Raw genomic sequence first — 21,829 nt, 5'->3', positions numbered from 1 at the left:
CACAGCTGTCTAGGGTTTTCACAGCAAGTACCAGTGGCACTCTTTCTGAAGACTCTGACAGCAGCAGGCTTGACTCACCCATGAGTGGACCAGAAGACCAGTGAATCACTGGCCCTTGAAATGTTTCTCACCAGTGATGGATGGGAATTGGTGAATAAAATACCCCAGCAACCTCACTCCTTGGTGAAGCAACTCTGAGTTGAGGTCGAATACTCTCCCAGAGCTCGCCTGCAGGATGGAGCCCCACTTGCCCACAGTGGTAATCTGCCCATTAACACAACTGCTTTCCCTTCCCTGTCTCAATTACCCACCCCCACCATCCTTCCCACCAAGAAGTGACACTTAGTAATTGGCTCACACATCCGGCACTTTCTGCTCCACCCTTGTGCATTTATAAAAACAGAAACAAACCACTAAGTTCACAGGCATTTTGATTTAGTATTAATGAAGCATATGATTTCATGGGCTAATTAGAATGCTCTATTGGGACAAAGAAGGTGCCATCGTCAAGACGTTAGCATCAAGGTCTGTGTTCACTTGATTGCTCGGCTGCTACATGGACACAGTAAAAATAACTTATAAGCATTTGCAAAGACGTTTAATCGTTCAAGGCTTAGGTTATTTTTTCAGCAGACCTCCTTTACAGGGCCAAGAACACAACAGTCAAGCCACCCTGAGCATATGCTTTATGACTTACAACTCACAAAAAGCATAAAACGGCAAGTCTTTTCCATGCTAACTTGGAAAAAGTCCTGCAAATTTATGGCTGCAAATTCCAACCAACATAAAAGCTCTGCCTCCTCTCCTTCCAGCCAAGCTGCAGTCGTGCCAGATGAGAGAGCCAAGGCACTGAGAAAAGCAGAGAAATGAGATTTTTACAGGATTCAATCCTTCTCCTGAAATGCAGGAAAATACACCCATCAATATAATTGACAATTTATTCATTCCACTTGCTGCTCTTATCTCATTCTGACAAGCTTGAGCAACTGGCAGGGGCAGATGCCATTTAGGCAGCTGCCCAGGTGGTAACAAGTTGTCATGGTGGGACAGCAGAGCTCAACAGCTCCAGACACTTTGTGAGTCCACACTGAGACTTCATCGTAGGAGATAAGGCAACAATCTCCAGCTGAGGTCTGAGACAGCAAAGAGGTTTCTGGAACCTGAGGGTGTGCAGTTTTAAAGAACCATTTCATCTCCCATTAATTAGAAATTAGAATATTGTTAAAGATTTGGGACTTTGCCCAAAGTGATAACGAAAACTGGCATTGGTAAAACTTTTAAATTTCACATTGTATTTGCACACTTTAGCACCTGACAGAGGAAACACAGTAGAGTGCCTTACTAACCCTCTCTGCCTCTGACCTTGGGTTTGGCTGTGTGACTTGCTTTAGTCAATAAGGTAATATAGAAAGGTCTATTAAGAGGCCTCTTGGGTTTCCACCTGCACCCCTATGCTTCTGTCACGGTCACACACAGAGTTTCCATTGAGTACCAGCTGCCCACAAGCCTGACATAGAATATGCTCAGGTGCAGCAGGCCTGAGCCTAGACCTCAGCCAAGAGAGGCCAAGCCCAGCTGGACCTATGCCAGAAGCAGAGCCACCCAGCTGAGCTCAACCCAGATCAGCCAAACCCCAGCCAACTTTCAGTTGTATGAGCTAAATAAATGCTTATTATGAATTTTCCACTGAGGTTGGGGGCGGTATGCTGCACTGTGACTGGGACAGCTGATGCGAAGAACACAGGGGAAGTATAGGAAGCCAAGGGGAGTAATGCACAATAGCTTTTCCCGGTTTCCTTCCCTGGACAAATGGGTGGCAACACACAGGATAGAGTGATGAAATTCACAATTACTTTAAAAAGATCCCCATGATTTCTCCAAGAATACCCCAGCTTCCATGTCCTTTGGTGGGATGATTCCAAGATCTATCCTACACTGTCTCCCACAGATCCCCAGCGGGATTAAGCCCCAGTTTCTCAGTGTCACCCACTCATGGTCCATCTTGATGGCCTTCCCCCTTCTCAGTTCCACCCCTCTCCTTCCCTGTCTGAGCATCAATGCCCATATAAATATTTGCACATGATTCTTTTTTATATATAATTTTTTAAATGTTTATTTTTGAGAAAGAAAGAGAGACAGTGTGAGCAGGGGAGGGGCGGGAGGGGGGGGAGAGAGAGAGAATCTGAATCAGGCTCCAGGCTCCCAGATGGCAGCACAGAGCCTGATGCGGGGTTTGAACTCACGAACCATGAGATCATGACCTGAGCCATAGTCAGATGCTTAATGGACTGAGCCACCCAGGTGCCCCAGCACATGAATTCTTGACTCAAGCTAAGCACGGCTCATTTTTACAAATAAAAACTAACATTCATCAAGCACTTGAATGTCCCAGAGACCATGATACACAGATGACTTCACTGCTTTCAGTTTTCTCCTCTGTAAAGCGGGGACAAAAACAGTGCCTCTCTACCTCTCAGGACTGTGTGAGGAAAGAATGTGTTACGTGCCTAGAACAGGACATGATTCACAGTAAGCCATAAAGAAATGTTACTATTTTCAAGCAAGACTCGCTTTTCTTTATTACTATCGGGCTTCTAAGCTGCATCTGCATGTTGGAAAGAACAGGGAGGACTGAGGAAAATACCTAGGAAAAAAGAATGACAAGAAGAGATAAATTCTTCACAAACCACTTTAAATTTCTCAGCCAGCTGATGGCAGCATGAGCCTTTAAACGGTGAGCAGGGAGAGCAACAGAAAGAATGAAGCATTCTCCACTGATTATATGTAATTAGTGAGACTCTGTCACATGGAGGAGAAACCCAAGAATCAGAGAAGATACAAGAGTCCAGGGGAAGACACCAGTCAGGTTGTGCCCTCGGTGTGCTTGGCTAAGGCATGGGAGGCATTTCCAGAGGAACTATTTAGGATGGGCCCAGTAGTAGACTGAGGATTTTGATCTGGTGAGCAGAGACCTAGGTTTGTTCTAGACCCTTCCAAAGCACCCTCTAGGTGCCATGAAATAGGGCACTCAATCCCAGCCCCTGGGGCCTCAGGACTCAGCTGGGGGGGTGGAGAGGGGGTGGAAGGAAATGGATCACCCAGGTAGGATTGAAAATGACCCACTCCTGCTTACCCAGGGGAAGGTGGGGGTCATCCCAAAGATAGCTGCTTACTTGCTCCTTGACAAATTCTCCTCTGGTGATGTCATCCCACCAGCCCTGCCCTTCTGTAGCATGCTCCTCAGACCTGGATCCAAATGAAGGCCAGGCCAAGGGAAGGGAAAGGAGTAAGCCCCATGTTCTCTGATCACACCTGCATGGGGGCCACCATTTCTGTCAAACCTTCAGGCCACATTGGCATCACAGGATTCAGCCAAGTGTGCTAGAGAAGCCATTGCACAGCCCGGATTTGAACCCAGCCTTTGCCACTGCCCAACTGTGATTAAGGGCAAGCTACTTGACCTCTTAGCACTCAGTTTCCCAATCTGTAAAGCAAGGATAATAATGAGCCCACCCTTATAGGGCTATTATGATGATGAAATACGACAATAAATGTTGTGGTAGTTTCAAGGGGCCAAGTGTTCATAAGCTGAAGCCTTCCTGAAATCCCATGGGAACAAAGCGATTAGGCAGACAGATCATTTGACCCTTCTTCTTCCTCTGGGGAGCCCTGCTGGCTCCCCCAAGTTAGACATGAGAGTCACACCTTCATCACCTGCCACCCCCAGCTGGCAATGGGGGAGAAGAGCACAGCAAAAGAAAAGAAAGTCTTTACTACCAACTATTCTCCCTGTGCTCTACTATGCCCGTCCCATCTCAATTCCCCTTTTACAGAGTTAGGCAGGAAGGGAACGGACAGAATGGCCCATGGCTCTTCTATTCTCTCCCCATCTCGGCTTCTTCTTGCTGTCCTCTCTTCTCAGCCTAGTTCCATTTTTCTCGTAAATTATCAACCATACACGTGGGTTCCTTTCTACCATTCTCTATCGTAATGCTGTTAATACCCGCAGTACAATATTAGCATTTCACGTGGTATTGTGGGTTGCAAAGACAGCCACAGTTCTCCACCCTTCCTATAGGCCTGCTCTTTGCAAGACAGCTTTGCAGTTCCTCCCACCAATGGCTGCAGTCTAGTTCTCTCTTCTTGAACCTGGATTGGCCTGTGACCTGCTTTGGCCAAAAGAATCTGGCAGATGCACACTGTGTCATTTCAAGCCCCAGACTCAAGAAGCCACGCATGCTCACTCTCTCGGAGCCCTAACCTGCAGGAGGGTGAGAGACATGCAGAGCAGAGGGGAGCCATCCCAGGGGAGGCCACCATCACCAACCTGGCAGCTGACTGAAGATGCTCATGTCAGCCCAGCTGAGCCAGCCAGACCAGCAGAACCCCACCTCAGCTGTCAACCTGCAGAGTCCCAAACTAAAAAAAAAAAAGGCTACTATTTTAAGCTACTACATCTTGGGGCTGTTTGTTAAAAATTTTTAATGTTTAGTTTTGAGAGAGAGCACATCATCTGGGAAGGAGCAGAGAGAGAGAGAGAAAAGGATCTGAAGCAGGCTCTGCACTGTCAGCACAGAGCCCGATGTGGGGCTCGAACCCATGAACCATAAGATCATGACCTGAGCTGAAACCAGGAGTCAGATGCTTAACCGACTGAGCCACCCAGGCGCCCCTCGGGGTGGTTTTTTCAGGCAGCAAAAGTTAACTGATGGATTAGGCAATAAAAAATACAATTAAAGAATTAAACTTGTCTAACATTTTACATGCATTTATTTATCCTTAATCATAATAAAAAAAAAACCCTCCTATTTTGGTCCTGCTGCCGCCTCCATTATTATTGGAGCTCTGCACCTACTAAGCGTAGGGTAAAATGGTGCACATTCTGGACAATGTAGAGATAAGATTTATTCATAGTTGTCAAGCAGCTGCAGTGGTATGTGTATGACTAGATATAAGGTGAAAGACACAAGTGCCACCATTCCAATGGGCTTCCTCACAAAATGGTGGCTGGTCTCAAAGCAAGCGTTCCTAGAGAATGAGTGATCCAGGTGCAAGCCACGTCATCTTTGATGATCTGGCTTTGAAGTCACTCAGTGTCACTCCCACCACCCTCTCTCTGTCACTGAGTTCCATCCAGACTCCAGGAGAAGGAAAGTAACTTCTGTGCCTGAGGGAGCATGGCAAGGTTCTAAGCAATATTGTTGTGGCCATTTGGGGGAAATACGATCTGCCAGTGACATATGCTGACATTTCTCTGATGCTAACTCTCTGTCATATGGAAACCTAAGATACTATGAAAAAAAAAATAGATGAAAAGCAGGGATAGGAAGAGAGGTTGTGGGAAATGTATGAGAAAGGAAGAGAGGGAGCAGAGTAAGGCTTTTATGCTGGGATGGAGCTCCACCATCGCGATGTACTCTCAGTGAGTAACCAGCTTCTTTGTGCTCCCTGGTGGCCCATTTCTAAAATGACAACAACTGTACCTGGCTCATGGTGGTATTGTGAAAATTAAAAGGATTAATCCATTAAAGGGCTTAGAGCCTTGCCTGGCATGTATTTTGTGCTCCATAAAGTAAGTGGCTACAGTTTATGTTCTCCTCAACCACCTTGGTGTTGGTTTGGTCCTGTGGCCAATGCATCATACACCGAATCCCTAAGATTCCTGGAAACAGGTAAGCAGCTGCCCCTGTCAGAGAAGTCACACCCATACCAGCATATCAGAGCTAGAGCACACAACCTCTCCAACTGCATTGTAGAACCTCGGAAGCCAGAAAAATCCCTGGGGTGCCATGCACTGGGTTTTATAATCTCGATATTACATACCCTTCACATCAGCATGCCTCTGTCTTCCTCTTCAGTTCAACCCCAGCCTCCCCAACATCCCGAAGGGCTTGCACATTTTATCTCTTCCAGTAGAAGTTCAGAAGTCCGGATCTCTTATCTCCATCTACAACACACAGAACTGGCCATTTAGAGGGTTGGAAGCATTAAAAAAATACCATGAAAAACTGCACAGCGGATTTGCCTCATTGGTTCTGGAAGGATGCACTCATAGCTGGGAGCCCAGCAAATGGCTTTTCCTTCCTTTTCTGACACTCAGTCCTACTCCTGGGCCTAAAGAAGGACTTTCTGGGGCACCTGGGTGGCTCAGTCAGTGAAGCATAGACTCTCGATTTCATCTCAGGTCATGATCTCATGGTTCATAGAATCTGTGTCAGGATCTGTGCTGACAGTGCAGAGCCTGCTTGGGATTCTCTCTCTCCCTCTATTTCTGCCCCTCTCCTGCTCACATTCTCTCTCTCCCCCGTCTCTAAATAGACATAAAAAAAAGGACTTTACCAGAATGTTCTTTAAATCCCTATGCCAATGCTAGAACTCCAAAATACTCTCACTTTAAAAAATGGAGCTAATTACCAACCAAGCTGTCTTCTCTTTCAGTTAAGTGTCATTTTGTTTTCTATTATCCCTTGCATCATATCAGCTTATACAGAGTCATGCAATCTTCCAGTCTGGGACTTTGAAGATGGGACCAGCCTGAATATGAAATTCCAAATTATCTCCATATCTCATTTTTTGTATCAATGCCTTAATCTTTCCAAAATCACCCAAGCACACAAATGTAGTCAAACTGCTCACAAACAAACAGAAACAAAACACAAATATTAGATCAAAGCTCAAGTCCCTTTGACCATCACCACTAACAACTGGAGCCCACATCCTCAGCAGGGGTAGACACTGTTATAAGTTTGGGATTAAATCTTTCCAGATCACTTCTGTGCATTCAAAGATTTAATCTCTCTCTCTCTCTCTCTTTCTCTCTCTCTCCCACACACATACTTACACATATATATTTCTTTTCTAAATAAATGTTCATTGTGTGTCATCCTACATCCACTTATTCCATGCTCCAGATGTCCTATAAAACTCCCTACATCAGTATAAGAAGACTCTTTCTCTCTCTTTTTGTTTTTTACACTTTGATAATATTTCATAGTTTCAGCTTCTCCATCAGGCTGTGTAACTGGACAGACTCCCTTGCCAGCACGTCCTCCAGGACACTCCTGTGCAGATGCCACATGCATGTCTTCGTTCTCTGGATGTGAGTTAGGCTCTAGCCCGGAACAGCCTCCCTGACCCTCTTCTCACACTTGAGAAGTTTCAGCTCTCAGGCCTCAGGGCAACACATTTGATCTTGAATCCCAGCTGTGTTTCTCAGGCAATTCACTTAACTTGGGTTCCTTCTATGTAAAGTGGGGTGACTGGAATAGCACCTACTTCAAAGGGGTATGCTTGTAAAGTAATCCATGGAAAGCACTGGCCCATTGCAGGTTACTTAGTGAATGCTCAATAAATGTTTGCTGCTACCATTACCAATATCAATGGTCATCATCATGTTTTTTGGGTAACAATTTAAATCTCACTTTCTTTTTTAATTCAGGTTTTTCCCCTGACTCTTATTTCACACTTAGATAAGATTATTGATAAATAGTCCCAATAAGTTTTAAGGGCCATTCACATCACATCACAATGTCTCCTAATCTTTGCTAATAGATATGCAAGAAATAGGGGGTTAATTTACTGGCCCACTGTACTCACAGTGAGCCACACAGTCACACACAGCAAAGGAAGCCAGTGAGTTAAAAAAGGTTATCCTTATAAGGGACAGAAATTCAAGTGCTTCCTCCATTATATTATTTATATTATAATATTAAGTATGTAAACATAAAATAACTAGGTATAAATACCTGATTATCATGATCCTACATAATTATAAAACCCATATACAATTATCAGTCATGTAAGAACACGAATGTAAACCAATACAATTCAAAGTAACAAGATTAATTTAATGTTAATTTGATGATGTCGTTTTGCTAAAACTCACTCTTTCTAACATAAATACAGCAGAGATTCATCTTCTGCTAACATAAGACTAACATAAGAGAATAAATCAACTTGCCTTAAAATTTTAAAAGAAAAATTGTAATAAGAGACAAAGAAGGATACTATAGAATCACAAAAGGAATAATCCACCAAGAAGATATAGCAATTGTAAACATACACCCAACATGGAAGCTCTCAAATATAGAAAACAGTTAATAACAAACTAACAAAATAACAAAGGAAGTAATTAATAGTAATACAATAATAGTAAGGGACTTTAACACCCCACTTACATCAATGGATAGATCATCCAAACAGAAAATCAACAAGGAAACAGTGGCTTTGAATGACACATTGGACCAAATGGATTTAACAGATATATTCAGAACATTCAATCCTACAACAGTAGTATATACACATTTTTTTTCAAGTAGGCATGGAATATTCTCCAGGATAAATCATATATTAAGCCACAAAATAAGTCTTAAAAAATTTAAAAAGATCAAAGTCATACCATGCATCTTTTCTGACCACAATGCTATGAAACTAGAAATTTCATATGAAACTATGAGAGAAAAAATCAAAAAAGAGCACAAATACATGGAGCTTAAATTGCAGGCTACTAACCAATGAATGAATGGGTCAACCAAGAAATCAAAGAAGACATAAAAATATTCATGGAGACAAATGAAAACAAAATAATCCAAAATCTTTGGGGTTCAGCAAGAGCTGTTTGAAAAGGGAAATTTACAGCAATACAGGTCTACCTCAAGAAGCAAGAGAAGTCAACCCAACCTTAAATCTAAAGGAGCTAGAAAAACAACAAACAAAACCTAAAACTAGCAGAAGGAAGGAAATAATAAAGATTAGAGCAGAGATACATGAAACAGAAACAAACAAACAAACAAAATCAGTGAAACCAGAAGCTGGCTCTTTGAAAAGATCAGCAAAATTGAAAAACCTTTAGCCTCATTTATAAAAACAGAGAGACAGACAGAGAGAGAGAGAGAGAGAGAGAGAGGATTCAAATAAATAAGGACTCAAATAAATAAAATTAGAAATGAAAAAGAGAAAGAACAACCAACACCACAGAAATGCAAAGGATTATAAGATAATATTATAAAAAATTATATGCCAACAAATTGGACAACCTGGAAGAAATGGATAAATTCCTAGAAACATATAACCTCCCAAAAGTGAATCAGGAAGAAATATAAAATTTTAACAGACTGATTACCAGCAATGATGTTAAATCAGTAATCAAGACTCACAACAAATCAAAGTCCAGGACCAGATGGTTTGAAAAGAGAACCCAACATTTAAAGAAGAGTCAATACCTATCCTTCCTTCTCAAACTATTCCAAAAAATAGAAAAGAAAGGAAAACTTCCACATTTATTCTATGAGGCCAGCATTACCCTGATATCAAAACCAGATGAAGACACCACTAAAAAAGAAAACTACAAGCCAATATCCCTGATGAACATAGATGCAAAAATTCTCAATAAAATACTAGCAAACTGAATCCAACACTATGTTAAAAAAAAATCATTCACCACAATCAAGTGGGATTTATTCCCAGTTGCAAAGATGGTTCAGTATTTGGAAATCAATCAAGGTGATACATTACATCATTAAGAGAAAGAATAAAAGCCATTTGATCATTTCAATAGGTGCAGAGAAAGCATTTGACAAAGTATAACATCCATTCATGATAAAGACCCTCAACACTCAACAAAGTAGGTTTAGAGGTAACACACCTCAACATAATAAAGGTCATTTATGAGAAACCCACAGCTAACATCATAGTTGATGGTGAAAAACTGAGAGCTTTTCCCCAATAGTCAGGAACAAGATGTCCACTCCCACCGCTGTTATTCAACATAGTATTGAAAGTCCTAGCCACAGCAATCAGACGAGAAGAAGGAGTAAAAGGCATCCAAATTGGTAAGGAAGAAGTAAAGTTTTCACTATTTTCAGATGACATGACACTATATATAGAAAAGTCTGAAGACTCCACCAAAAAACTACTAGAACTGATAAATGAATTCAGTAAGGTTGCAGGGTACAAAATAAATGTATAGAAATCCGTCACATTTCTATACACTAATAATGAAGCAACAGAAAGAGAAATTAAGAAAACAATCCCATTTACAATTACATCAAAAATAATAAGATACCTAGGACTAAACTTAATCAAGGAGGTACTTAATCAAGACTTGTACTCTGAAAACTATAAAAAAAAATGATGTAAGAAATTGAAGATGACACAAAGAAATACAAAAATATTCCATGCTGATGGACTGGAAGAACAAATGTTGTTAAAATGTCCATACTACCCAAAACAATCTACAGATTTAATGCAATCTGTATCAAAATACCCACAACATTTTTTCACAGAACTGGAAAAAACAATCCTGAAATTTGTATGGAACCACAAAAGACACAAAATAGCCAAAGCAATCTTGAAAAAGAAAAATAAAGGTGGAGGTATCACAATTCCAGATTTCAAGCTATACTATAAAGCTGTAGTAATCAAAACAGTATGGTACTGGAGCGAAACCAGACACATAGATCCATGGAATAGGATAGAAATCCCAGAAATAAACCCATATATATATGGTCACTTAATCTCTGACAGAGGCAAGAATATGCAAAGGGAAAAAGTCACTTCAACAAATGGTGTTAGGAAAACTTGACAACTACATGCAAAAGAATGAAACTGGACCACTTTCTTACACTATACACAAAAATAAATTCAAAATGTATTAAAGACTTAAGTGTGAGACTTGAAACCATAAGTATCTTAGAAGAGAGCACACTTAGCAACTTCTCTGACATAGGCCATAGCAACTTTTTTTCTAGATAGGTCTCTTGAAGCCAGGGAAACAAAAGCAAACATAAACATTTGGGACTACATCAAAATAAAAAGCTTCTGCACAATAAAGGAAACAATTAAGAAAACTAAAAATGAAATGGGAGAAGATATTTGCAAATAACAAATCTGATAAAGGGTTAGTACCCAAAATATATAAAGAACTTATAAAACTCAACAACCAAAAAGCAAATAATCCATTAAAAAATGGGCTGAAGACATGAACAGATATATTTCCAAAGAAGACATAGAGATGACCAACAGACACGTGAAAAGATGCTCACCATCACTGATCATCAGGGAAATGCAAATCAAAACTACAATGAGGTATTATCTCACACCTGTCAGAATGGCTAAAATAAAAAACACAAGAGATGAGGACTGAGTAATGTATAGAATTGTTGCATCACTATACTGTACACCTGAAAATAATATAACACTGTATGTTAGCTATACTGGAATTAAAATAAAATAAAAAATAAAAAGGGGGTGCCTGGTTGGCTCAGTGGGTAGAACATGTGACTCTTGATCTCAGAGTCATGAGTTCAAACCCCACACTGGGAATAGAACTTACTTCACCAAGAAATAAATAAAAAGTTAAAAAAGAAATTATCTTTAAATGCAGTTTGCTGTGTGGAGAGGCTCGCAGTAGTGAGAAGTGACCCATAAACAGACCACCTGGGGAAACAGCAGACTCTGGGGGCCCATATCATGCTGACTCCAGGCTGTTCACTCACAGAGCGGAATGGTAGGTGGAATGCTCACACAATTCAAATTTTTCCAGTCTCTTTTCCACTCTCTACATTCTCCCTCCACATTTCTGTGTTCTGAACTACTGTGAAGCTTTCCTTTTTTTTTTTTTAACCCCACTAGACCGCCCTTGTCCTTCACTTGGGGCAGACGTTATCTACGTTGTAAGCCCTCTCTGCTCCTTCACCGTACTCTGCCACAATTCCAATTTGTAGGACAACTTGGTCCCAAGGCAAATTAAATAAATGCAAACCCAAAGGCAGGCAGTGGAATTATTTGACAGAACTTGGCTAGAAGGCTTGGCTCTTCCAAGGCTCTTGTCCCCAGCTACACATCTAAGAAGTCTCAAACATGCTTTGGTCACACCCCAAATCAATGACAGAATACCTGAGGATTGGACCTATGCAGCCCTATTTTCAAAGTTCACTGGGAAATTACAATGGGCAGTGAAGGTTAAGGACCAGTGATCTAGCAATTAATGGCTTTCAAACTCTTTTGACTTTTGCCCATAGTAATAAATACATTTCACATCATGACTTATACCATACACATACATACAAAACAGAAACAAACATTTTATAAAACAATACTTAGCTCTTACATTCTGATGTTTTCTATTCCACTCACTTGTATTTTAAACTTGTCTTAAAACAAGGCTGGATGTGCCCCAAATTCCGACTTCACAATCCCTTAGATGATCCAGAATATTTAACTAGTAAACGCTGTCCTCAGGATAAAGATATATTTCAGAATTTCCCAAAGAGGATGTGTGAAGCCCTAAGAATAAGTCCATATTTACAGATGCCCATTTTGAAAGTTATATTTCAAATTATAATTTTGGATTTTATAATCCAAATCTTTCATTTGACAAAACAGGAAAGGTCACACTCATACGTACATTCTCTCCAGTATGCACATATGCCTGTGTATTCATCTATTTGAAAAATCTTAAAACAGTTGCATTGTGGACCCCCAAATTTACAGTTCTTTGGGCTCAATTATTATGTTGCTTCAATGTGTGTAGCTCAGGGCTGCTGGTCTTAATTCTTCCTTTGCTCATGCACCACGGTGCATCACACAATATGGAGCCTGAAGTAGTATTTGCATTAATACTGTTGTTCTAGCATTCTGGCATCTATTTCTAATTTTGATTTAACAAAATAATACACCAGGGAGGCTGAAAAACATATCTGGCCATCTGGAGAAGGGGATATGTTGTCACTACCGTATCTTAATAGTTACCGTGCTTCTTACATCAGACTAGAGTTTTAGGTGGCTGGTGCTCTTACTACATGGGCAAAATAGAATTAAGTATTGCTGCCAATATTCAGTTTTCACTAATGTTGCTGCAGCAGCAGCCCTAAGTGCTTAAGATGTTTTTTGAGCCCCTGAGGGGAAAAAAACCCACCAGGCAAAATGCTATTAGCCAGCTTCCGAAGGGGTTTTGAACTTAGAAAAATACAATTAACTTACCAAGCCCAAAAAAATCTTGGAAGTATAAATATTAAACTGAATGAACAGTGGACTTATATGACATGTTATAAAATCCTACATACAGAAACGTAAAACACCAGCTACATAAAGATCATTTTTATGTAAGAAAAATGTAACTGCACATTAAAAAGAGCAGCAGGCTGACTCAGGCTTCCCATCAGTCGGAGCGAAGCAGCTGGAAGGATCTGGGAAGCTGTCCCAGCATTGCTGTGTTGGTTTTACAGAGTATGCACATAAGAGGCATTTCCTCAGCAAAGGGTATCTGTTTTCACTTGGTTATTGAACTTCAACATGGTGGTGTTCCTAAGACAAATGCAAATTCATTTCAAACTTGCATTGGTTGCCTAGCAAACCAGACTTTCTCGAGGGAATACTAAAGTGTTTCTCACCTTGACAACTTTAAATCATCTTAAATTTTTTTTTAATCTCATTTCTCTGTGGAGAAAAGCTAAATTTGTGAGGAAGTGTCTTGATCACAACTATTTGTTAATTAAACAAATATAGATGAAGCATCTATTAGGTGTGATTGCACTGTGGGAAATACTCATCGGAAGCTCTAAAGCCCTTATAAAATATTTAAAAACTGAAACCCTCAAGGTAAAAGCAGATTGAAGAAAACAGGCTGCCAATCAATGTTACCAAAGTTAGTTAAGTGTTAAAAGAAAACATTGTTCCATAATCCTAATGAATTGGGAAATGTGGAGTTACACAAAGTAAAACAGGTTTCTTTGTTACAAGATTTCTAGAGCCTCTATGTGAATATGATCTGGAAGGTTATGTTCCAGTATCTCCCAACATTCTTTAACATAAGTCAATATCTCAGGATTAGGCCAGCTGTGAAAGATGGTGACCTGGAGCATGTTTTCTCTCTCTTTTCCATTTCCTTTAAAGTAACTGTGTCAGAGATAGGCACTGTCATCTATTTCTTTAGGGGGAAGGACAGAAAGAAAGAGCTCAAAGAAAACTGTGCTGCTATTATCAGAATAAGACTCTGTATGGCTGGGATGTCTAATACAGCTGCCAATAGCCCTACATGACTACTTATGGCTTGAAATGTGGGGAGTCTGAATTGAGTTGTGCTGTAAGTAGAAAATATCCACCAGGTTTTGAAGACTTAGTTAAAAAAATGTAAATCACTTCATTAAAAAATCTTTACATTGTTCACATGTTGAAATGGACATATTGAATTTATTACATTATTAAAATTAATTTTACCTCATTTTTAAGAGCATTTTAAAACAAAACTACTAGAAAACTTAAAATGACATATGTGGTTCACTACTGAACAGCATTTCCTTATGGAATAGCCCTCAACGCCTTACGGGTCACCACACCACATGGATATCCCCTTCCCCGTGGCTGGTGTGCAACACACACACACACACACACACACACACACACACACACACACACACACACACACAGTGGCTGCTCAGCCTAAACGCCTTACCCTCTACTGCCACCTCTTGGCTATAATCCTGCCCATCCTTTAAATCCATCTCGAACTATATAGCAGGCAACTGCTGACATTTATTAAGAATTGATTACATGCAAGGCATCGTGTTAAGTACATTTCATGTGACTTTCTTAAGCCATTATAGCTGCTTTCTGAAATGGACAGCATTTGATTCTCATTTTATAGCTCGTGCTCATGGTGTGCACCATCAGCTTGTCCGTGGCAAAGCCCAGATTCATCTTTGCTTCATCAATCACCACTGCCCCACCTGGTGGTCCTTGCCATCATGCCCTAAGTCCGCTCTGAGTTCCTGAACACATGTATCCCTCACTCCCTGGAATCCTTACTGCCCTTAGCTAATGCATCTTAATTTATATACCTTTTTCAGTGTATGGATTACTGCATTGTATTATAACTATTATTAATGTGTGTGATCCACATGATTCTCCCTGAAGACCAAGAAGAATTTTGCTCATTTAAATCTTCATGGCAAATAACACTTTGGAACCTGTCAATATTTGATTAATGTACAGCATATTATGTATTTAAACACATCGTACACTCCTCTCACGCTGTTTACAAATGTAAATCTTGCTGTTGACAAAAGAACTGGGTATATGGATGTGGATGGCCATTACTGACAGGTGGAATTTAAAAGCAAAACAAGAGACTAGCTGGAAGTCTGGTCTCCCCTCTGGTGGGGTAAACCTCTGAAGACCTTCCCAGGGCGGTTCCTCTACAAACAGTAGTTGCTCTCTCTTTCAGCTCATACTGTCAAGCTGACCCTGTCCTCTGCTCTGGTCTCGTTCTAAAAGAGATCCTCCCTCCACCTACCCCCACCATAGAACAGTGCCTGAGAAAAAAACTGATAGGGGTGGGAGAGAAGGAATTACTATAGTAATTAGGGGTAATTCTAAAACTTCAACATTTCTAGTAAGTTTCGAAGACTTCTCATCCCTTCCCCATTTGTTGTCTGAAAAGGGCACAATAAAAGCAGACTAAAGACCCCTAATTGTACTGATAAGTCATTCCAAATGCTGGTATTTGCATGAAAATAGTAACATTTCCCAACAAAACATCTCCTGGTAACAGTTCTAGGAACATCAATATTCAAAGAAATATTTTTTTGGTAATAGAAAAATATAGTACCTATGAAAAACAAGGATTCAATTTGATTTATTTTTCATTCTCCTCACAAAGATTTTTGTGTTATGGAGAAAATTTAGGTTACCTCAGATCACTTCAAAATGGACATACTGGTTAATTTTCCTTAACCAATAATCTGGATTTTTCCCTCAGAAGCCAGGTTGCCGGGTCCTTATGAAGTTTTCCTCACTTCAGCGTACTCACATCCAAGCGTGAGGCATACCTTCTCTCCAGTTTGACCATTTTTTTCTCTGCAATGTTTTCTTTCAAAGGACAAGCTACAGAATTTATTGACCTTCAACAATCTAAACCTTAGCACGGGATCTCCAAATTAAATTCTTTGACCTTTGTTTAAATACATTTGATTAGGAACTCCTGGGTGGCTCAGTCAGTTAAGACTTCAGCTCAGGTCATTCTCTCACATTTTGTGAGTTCGAGCCCCACTTTGGGCTCTGTGCTGACAGCTCTGAGCCTGGAGCCTGCTTCAGATTCTGTGTCTCCCTCTCTCTCTCTCTCTGCCCCTCCCCCACCCCGTTCACACTGTCTCTGTCTCTCTCTCTCTCTCAAAAAAAAAAAAGAAACATTAAAAAAATTTAAATACATTTGATTAGACAAACCATAAGAGACTCTTAAATACAGAGAACTGAGGGTTGATGGAGGGAGGTGGGTGGGCTAAATGGGTGATGGGCATTAAGGGGACACTTGTTGGGATGAGTACTGGGTGTCACATGTAAGAGATGAATCACTGGGTTCTAATCCTGAAACCAATACTACACTGTACGGTAACTAACTTGGATTTAAATTTAAAAAAATAACAATATTGATGAACATAAAGTAGTACTAATATGAAAAATACATTTGATTAAATGAAATAAGATCCACAAGATTATTTTGAATAATTTTCTCATGAATATGTTCACTATTTTGGAAACCCCTTATTTTCAGAAATGACTAGTATTTCTAGGAACATATATCTATCTGTAGTGATTTTTCAACCACTTTCTATTTCTATTCTGCCAATTAAAGAAAGGGGTAAGTAATTCATGTGTTTATTCAATTTTACAAACATTTGCTGGATTTTGTTCCAGGTCTAACTAAGATGGACACTGTAGGGACACAAACAGGGTCCTGTTTTTAGATGTAAGCATCTGAAGGGGAGGCAAAGATGGGTGCAGGTTCAACTAGGGGAGCACGAGACAAGGCATTTAGTTTATACAGAACCACCTGGCTAAAAGCAGACGTGCCAAGGCAGAGGCATGAGAATACTGGCTGGCCTTGGAGGAGAAAGGGATGAACTCAGGGGAGGGCTGCCATTGTATGATGGGAGCCACTGAAATCTGTCTGGGGGAGGGGTGCTGGAGGTGGAAGGATAACTTAGGGAAGTTAATGAAGAGCTGAGCTAGGGAACTATAACCTTGCTCAGAAAGAAGATGTCAGACACAAGAGCTCTTACACCAGATACAAGGAGGAAGCATCCATTATGGACACCAAGAAGATGAGGAAGTCAGGAGAAGGGGCTGGTGCGGGCAGGTGGATGATTTTTTTTATGTTTGGATAAGTTGAGTCTAAGTGGAGAAGTCCAACACTAATTGAAAAGTGAATAGGGCTAAATGCATAATCTCCATCAGGACAAACAGTCCCCTCCCCCAACCCACATATGCAAATACAGAATATATGGAAGTGGTATGACAGCTGCCCTTGTGATTGATAAAGCCAAGGTCAAATTGCCTATGTGGGAAGGAAGCAACCTGACTTGCTGGGCTTATTAAGATAGAGGAATTGCTGCTGTGAGTAGGTGTATGATTATTTCATTTTTGGATGAGATGAGTCTGAGGTTTTGGGGAAGATCCTGATTAAGAAATCCAACAGGCAGTTATAGCACTAACACAGATAAATGGATAACTCTATGTCCAGAAAAGAGTATCCACAATGAAGGAGGTAATGGTCTCAAGAAGCCAGGTCACGCTGAAGTCTTCTATTTAATTCGGGGTACCACACTTCGGTGACAAAATTGGGGCCTCTCCAGAAGGGGAGAGAAATGAAATGTGTGGCCATGGCTTGGGGGAAAAGCTTGAAGGAGCTTTGAATGTGTGACATGAAGAAAAGGAAAAGCAGGAAAGACTTCTTCAGTCATGTGAAAGAGGAATCAGACGTGACCAGCAACAGCAAAGTGGTAGATCTAGGAACCAAAGGACAGATACTAGGGGAAAGCTCATTCCAAGTCAAGGTAAGGACTCCCTGGCCAGCACTTTGGGATGGGGTGATTTCCTCATCCTTAAGGAAACTAAAGCTTAGACTATACAACAGCTCCAGAGGATGCTAGTGAGGGGGCTGAACAATATGGTGGAGAGCTCGATAACAGATGTCCCCATCAGTCCTATGACCCCATAGGAAGAGGCAGATTGGAGCAACAGATGCATGGGTAAGGGTCACTTACAGAGAGCAGACAGGTGAAGCTACAAGTAGGATGCCCAAGACACAGATTGCAGCAAGAGAAAATAAGTGAACTGGAAAAGAATCTGGTACAGAATGAGACAAAAGAAGCTAGTGCGGACAGAAACATCATAAAAGAGTAGGAAGAAATTCAAAGACTGTCACATAACAAAAGACAAGGAAGAGGAAACATTATTGAGGCATAGCTTATATATAGTAAAGTGCACTACTGTTAAGGTTGATTATTTTTCACACCATTCCAGAAGGTTCTCTCAAACCTTCCCTATTCAATAAGCCCAAAGAATAATCACTGTTTTGACTTGTGGCATAGATTAGATTAGCCTGTTTTTGAACTTTATATAAACAGAAGCATGCAATATGTACTCTTTGATTTCTTTAAGTCAACATTATGTCCATGAGATTCATCCATGATGTTATGTGTGAGTAGCTCATCGTTTCCCATCATTATGTAGACAATGGAAGTTTCCAGCTTTTGGCTATTATGAATAAAGCTGTTATAAACAGTCTTGTACATGTGGACATAAGCACTCATTTCTGTTGGGTAATCTGTACAGTGTAATCTCTGTGTCATAGGACATATATATATTTTGCTTTAATCAATACAGCCATTTTTTTCCAAAATCTTGTGCCAATATATATTTTCTCCAGCAATGTAAGAGAGTTACAATTTCTCTACATCTTCATTAACACTTTGTATGCTGTCAGTCATTTTCATTTTAGCCATCTTGGTGGGGTGTATCACGATATACTATTGTGCTATTAATTTTAATTTCTCTGGTGAGAACAGCTTTTGCTAGAGATGAGGCCATCTATGGTTGAACATCATATTATCATGTATTTGGTAACCATGGTAATGCCCTCCTTTATAAAGTGTCTGCTCAAGTCTCTTGTCCATTCTTAAAGTGGGTTGCCTGATATATACACACTTCTGAATGTGAGTCCTTGGTTGGATGCATATGCAAAAGATATTGCAAATATCTTTTCAAAGTTTGTGGCTTGCTTTTTTAATTCTTTTAAGAGCATCTTTGGATCAATAAAATTCTTAATTTTTATTCCGTCAAATTTATCTAGCTTTTTCATTTATTACCAGTTCTGTTTTTAAAACTTTTTGCATACTACAAGATCCCAAAGATATTCTTGTTTTCTTCTAGAATATTAATAGTTTTAGTTTTAACATTTAAGTCCATGGTTCATCTTGAAATAATTTTTGTGTATGACACGGGGATCAAGTTTAATTTTTTTTTCCTTACAAATATACAACTGACCTAGTATCAGCTATGGAAAAGACTCTCCTCTCTTCCTTTTAATTGTAGGGTAGCCTTCCGTGTAAGTCAAGTGAGTGTATATCTGTAGGTCTGTCTCTGGATTCTCATTCCTTATCCATTGATCTATTATTAGATTATCCTTTTTTCAATGCTACAATATCAATTATTTAGCTTTAGAGCAAGTCTTAAAACTAGTATGAAACTTCCAGATTTGTTGTGATTCTTAAATATTGCCTTGGATATTATAATTAGTTTTCATTCCCATTTAAATTTTGTAATCAACTTGTCAACTTATACAGGACAAAACACTGGGACTCTAATTGGAATTTCAAAGAATCTATAAGTCATTTAAGGGACAAATGATATCTTTAAAATATTGAGTATTCCAATCCATGAACAGGGTGCATGCTTCTATTTTTTAAGATCTTAATTAATTTCTCCCAATGTTTGGTACTTTTTGGTGTGGCATTCTTGCACACCTGCTGTTAATTTTTTCCTAGGTATTTTTTATGGTATTTTTATATGGTAAACCATGTATATTTTTTAACTTTTCTAATTGTTACTAGTATATTAATCTCTGAATGAGACACTTTTAATTGTTATTTTCTAATTTTAATAATTTTCATTTCTTTTTCCTTGCCTTAATGTCTGGTAAAATAGCCAGGACAATGTGGAATAAGTGATAGGATGACACGTGATATAAGATGGGAGTGACTATGGGTAGGGCATCCTTGTCTTGTTCCTTACGCCAGAGTGAAAGCATCAGGATTCTACCATTAAATGTGGCTGGTACATAACATATATCAGAGTAAGGCAGTTGCCTTTTAATCCTAGTTTGCTTTCAGTATTTTAAATTTAGATGTTAAATTCTACAAAGGAATCTTGATAACTTATTTGGACATTTCAGGAAGGGAGCATAGTACTCTGTTGACTGAAGAACTGTCCCCTCTCTATTTGGGGAAGACAATCACCTTGGACAGCCACTAACCACACATCTGAGTCAGACACTTTAATCTCTGGATGGTTCTTAGTTCCTGTGTTTTATCCTCCCTTTTACTAGATCTAGGTCTCTGGATCTTGAGCTTAAAATCCTGACAGCACTGAATAATCTCTACATGCTTGACATTGTATTAAGCCATTCCCAGGTATTATCACTCAATCTTGTGACAACTTTTGTAACAACAGATGAAGCAATGAGAGCATAGTGAAATGGATTTACTAATCCATGGTCACGCTCCCATTATGCAAGGGAGCCAGCAACCAAGGCAGGCAGTCTGACTCCATAACATAGCCACTATGCCATTAGGAATCAAATCTTCTTGCCCAACTCTTTGTTTGAGGTCACTTCTCTTAATTACGGCCTAGACCATTGGACACATTTCTTCACTATATAGCCAACAGGGAAGCTACTGAACTTCATGGACTTCCTCAGAAGGCCTTGAAAATAGCAGCCATGTTCTTAATTTCTGCGTTTTTAAAGCTTTATCCCATTTAAGAACAAAGTAAACAGTTCTCCAGCATTCTGTCCCATCACTTACTTTTGCCAAAAGCAATAGGTAAAGCTCTGCAACTACGAAAGAAAATTACCCGAAAATAACTCAACTGTTTCCCAGTGGAAACGTTAGTTTATACGCTCAATCTAGAGAGGTACATAATTCTTCTCAAAAGAGACACGTTCTGTTCTATCAACTGTTTCTTTAAAAATTATCCAAAACAAAACTACTGCAAAAGGTATTAGGCATACAAAGAATCCTTATTCCTTATATATTGAGGCTTCATTCATTCTAGTTATTTAACTACATCATAATAAATCACCACAAGACATAGTGACTTAAAACTATAATCATTTTATTATCTTTTTGGTTTCTGAGGGTCTGGAATTCAGGAAGGGTTTGGCTGGGTAGTTCTGGCTGAGAGTCCTGAATGTGGTTGCAGCCAGATGTTAGCTGGAGCTGGAACAAAGAGCCTGGGGCGGGGGGAGGGGAGGAGGAGGAGGATGCACAGCTGGCACATTTGGAGACTGGCAGGGGATCTTTCTCTAACTTCCTATAGTTCCAGACTATTCAGTCTCTTCTCACGGACTACTTTGGGCTTCCTCACAGCGTGGTGGCCTTGGACAGGTATAACTGCTTATATGGCAGCTCAGGGCTCCAACAAGAATGTTCCAGAAAGCAAAGTTGAAACTCTGTTACCTCTTCCAAATTATCCTCAGAAGTAAGGTAGTATTTTTTTTCTGCCACATTCTATTGTTACAAGTGAGACACAAATGTATCCAGATACATAGGGAAGGGATTAGATTTCTCTCTTGATGGGGAGCTAACACATGAATTTGGGCAATGATGTAGCCGTCTTTGGAAAAATACAATCTGTCCCACAGTCCCAAGTTAGCCATGTACTGCAAATGTCACATATGAGGGAGCCCATGCCATTCTCATGTTTCAGATATATAAACCAAGGGAAAGCATTTCTAAGCCACTTCTGGTTACACAGAAGAGGGGAAGAAACT

General features: G+C 39.9%; 1 protein-coding gene across 1 annotated transcript in view; it reads right to left on the bottom strand.

Moving 5' to 3' along the window:
• Positions 1-21,829, bottom strand: part of RIN2 (Ras and Rab interactor 2) — a 223,719-nt gene that overhangs the window by 172,214 nt on the left and 29,676 nt on the right. The window contains exon 2 of the mRNA XM_042931729.1: positions 5,824-5,947. The gene's annotated coding sequence lies outside the window, so the exon portion shown is untranslated. The remainder of the gene's footprint in view (positions 1-5,823; positions 5,948-21,829) is intronic.

Source organism: Panthera leo, chromosome A3, assembly GCF_018350215.1.
Source record: "Panthera leo isolate Ple1 chromosome A3, P.leo_Ple1_pat1.1, whole genome shotgun sequence".
Classification (NCBI taxonomy): domain Eukaryota; kingdom Metazoa; phylum Chordata; class Mammalia; order Carnivora; family Felidae; genus Panthera; species Panthera leo.
The sequence above is the reverse complement of the archived record's forward strand: the minus strand, read 5'-3'. Positions and strand labels throughout refer to the sequence as shown.